General features: G+C 44.4%; 1 non-coding gene across 1 annotated transcript; it reads left to right on the forward strand.

The window, feature by feature from the left end:
• Window positions 1–2,528: 2,528 nt before the first annotated feature.
• LOC147913697 (U6 spliceosomal RNA) lies at window positions 2,529–2,630 on the forward strand. Its single transcript, XR_015556419.1, has one exon. It is a non-coding gene; the product is annotated as a U6 spliceosomal RNA (small nuclear RNA).
• The last annotated feature ends 805 nt before the right edge of the window (window positions 2,631–3,435 follow it).

Consider the following 3,435-nt stretch of genomic DNA (forward strand, 5'->3'; position numbering starts at 1 on the left):
TGTATTTTTTGCTGAATCGATTACTCTCACCATAAAATATGATGACTTAATGTGAAGCAGCCACAATGTGATTGCCACGAATCTGTTTTGCTGAAGTCAATTAGTTTACCTTTGAATCCTTCTCGAGTGTTTAGTGTTTCCTGAGTCATTTTCAGGTCAGTTCTGGCCAGGAGACAAATCCATAGTAACCTCCATCACGGCCGTGCACCAGTCACCTGGACTAGGAACGGCCTGGGTTTCTGGAAATATTTTACAGAAGCAAACGTGCTGTACTGCAGTATTTTCACTGATTTGGTATATCCCATTTCGTTTGAGGTTTGGGGGTTTGTTTTGTTTTATACAGTCCCAGAAAAGGAATTCGAGGGTGAGACCTACCCAGATAAGCAAAGGCTCGGATGCCCCTCCCTGGTCATGAGGTGTACGCGGCTGATGCACTTGCAAATATCGAGCTGTGCCAGGGGCCCGCGGGGTGGAAACCCACAGTGCAAACACAGCCTTGACCTCATCCCTTCAGCCAGCCTGGGGCTTTGCAAAGAAAGGCACAGAATTTTAAAATGTTACATGTCAATATCCTCAGTAATTGTTTTCAACATCATTAGAGGTTGCTGTTAGGACCATCCTCATTAAAAAGTGCTCACCACGTGATAGAGGCTTGTTTTACCGAGCACTTACTGGGCCCAGCGGTGGGCTGGGCATTTTGTGGGAGAGGAAACAAAAAGATAACAGAATCCTCACTGCCAAGGAGCCGAAACCAGTTGTGAAGACATGGCCCAATAGAAATAAAACAGGACAAGAGGTGACAAAAGTTTTCTAACCTGAACAGGGTTTTCTCCTCAGCTTCTTGAAAATGAAACCCATTCTATATTTGGCACATAAATTCCTCAACTCCAGTAACCTCAGACTTCTTTACCCGGTGACCACGCCCGCCCACTCTTGTCTAGCGTTAAAGAGGGGTGGGCGCGCCCTAGAAGAGGTATTTCTCAGACGCATGTTCCATCCTGGAGCCTGGCAGCCTTTGCCAAGATGACTCAGGTAAACATGTTATCAAGCTGAGCTGCCAGTTGCCCTGCTAGGATCAGCCAGTACAGTCATGCCAGGTATCCATCTCTACTCACCTGTGCAGCTTCCAGAAAATTCCCTAGCTTGTCTCCACTAGAATCGGGATGGAAGAGAGGGAGAGCAACAATTGGATTACCCCCTCCCCGCCAGGAGGAGAAAGAGGAAAGTTTCAGAAGACAGAAGAGGTGGAGAATCAACTGGCGTGAACAAACATTAAGGATGCCAAGTACTGGGCTGGGGGCTGGGAGGACGGCCAGGAACGGAGATGTGTCCATGCCTTCAAGGATCTTATGGTCTAAAGGGGGCAACATATATACATGACAAGATTACATACGTAATGAAAAGATTCGCAATGTGGTTACAGAGTATGGTAAGCTCTAGAAAGAAAAAAATGAAAAGGAAATGGAAAAGGTTATAAAGGGGACCTGATTTAAGTTGGAAGAGGGGTCAAAGTGGACAACTTTAAAAGGAACATTTAGGGGCCAGCCTGCTGGCATAGTGGTTAAGTTCATGTGTTCCACTTCAGCTGCCTGGGGTTCATGGGTTCAGATCCCGGGCATGGACCTACACACTGCTCATCAAGCCATGCTGTGGTGGCATCCCACATAAAATAGAGGAAGATGGGCACAGATGTTAACTCAGGGGCAATCTTCCTCACCAAATAAAAACAAACAAACAAAGAAATAATAGGAACATTTAAACTAAGACGTGCAGGAGTGGGTGTCAGCCAGGTGAAGAGGGCCAGGACAAGCGTGTTAACCAAGGGAACAGCATGAAGGGCTCCAAGGTGGGAAAGAGTTTGGAATGTTTGAGGAACTGAAAAGAGGCCAATGTAGCGAGAATGTTGTGAGCAAGGGAGAGGGCGGCTTGATGCTCTTATTTCATAAGCATATAATATACTGTACTCTGTTTAATGAACCCGCCATGTGGCGAGCGCCATGTTGGGAACTGAGAACCCATCCCACTTTTGAAACCTTGTTCAGTTGTGACTGGCCGGCATTTGAATCCTGGCCTCGTTACCTATGAGCCTGGTAGGAACTTTGCTTTCTTCTTAAAACTTTGGTCTCCCATCTGTCGGGTGGAGCTAATAACACTTGCCTCAGAGGATGGGGCTCTGAGTAGGTTGAGGAGATGTGTGGGACGTGCCCAGTGTGGTGTTGGACATGGGGTGGGCCCTTGTTCCAAAAGTCCACCTCCACCAACAATGTGGGCCCCCTGTCCAAGATAAAAGGGCTATTTAGCTCTGCAGCTGCCACTCCTTGCTTTGTTTCTTAGCTTCCTCAGAACCTGAGTGAGGGAGGAGGGATTATTTATTAGGGCTCTTTTGGAAATCTACCTCAAAAAGAAAAAACACCCAGAGGGCGTGGGGGACTCTATCTGCTCCTCATCTAGAGGAGGGAACTAACCCAGGAGATGGGAGGAAAGATTTTTCTTAAGGACAAGTATAAATGTTTAAAAAACTATGTTATGTGCTTGTTTTGGCAGCGCCTATACTGAAATGGGAATGACACATGGAAGATGGCATGGCCCCCAAGGGCGACGTACAGATTTGTGAAGCATCTCCCATTTTTTGAATTAGGGAACAATGCAATAACATCTTTAAATTGCTGAACGGGAAAAAAAAGACCCTGCTGACCGTTTTGAAGAAGATGTTCTTCAGAAATGAAGGCGAAACAAAAATGTCTTCAAACAAAAGCAAAGGGAATTAGTCAGCAGCAAATAGGCACTACTAGGAACCCCACAGGAGTTCTCAGGCTGGAGGAAAGTGACCGCAGACGGAAGCACTGAACTGCAGGAAGGAATGAAGAACACTGAAAAGGGTAAATATTGTGTAATATTAACTATTTAGAGCAATAATAAATGACTAAATGCTAAACGCATAATAGCGATGGCACCAGGGTGGGAGGGGGATAATGGAGCCATGGAACATTCACCAAAATAGACCATGTGCTGAAGCAAGTCTTAACAGAGTTCAAAGGGCTGAAATCCCACAGAGTGTATTCTCTGACCACAGTGCAATTAAACAAGAAATTAATAACAGAAAGATCATTGGAGAATCCCCAAATGTTTGGAAATTAAGCAACACACTTCTGAATAATCCATGGGTCAGAGAAGAAATCACAACGGAAATTAGAAAATACTTTTAACTGAATGATAATGAAAATAAATATATTGAAACTTGTGAGAAGTAGCTAAAGAAGTGCTTACGTGGAAATTTTTAGTTTTAAATGCATGAATTAGAAAATAAGAAGGTTGAAAATCAATGATCTAAGCTTCTGTCTCATGAAACTAAAAGAAACCCCAGTAAATTAAACCTAAAGAGAGTGGAAGGAAGAATGTAATTGAGAGTAGAAATCGATGAAATAGAGAACAGAT

Source organism: Ceratotherium simum, chromosome 25 (genome assembly GCF_057802395.1).
Source record: "Ceratotherium simum simum isolate JZ-2026a chromosome 25, ASM5780239v1, whole genome shotgun sequence".
NCBI lineage: Eukaryota > Metazoa > Chordata > Mammalia > Perissodactyla > Rhinocerotidae > Ceratotherium > Ceratotherium simum.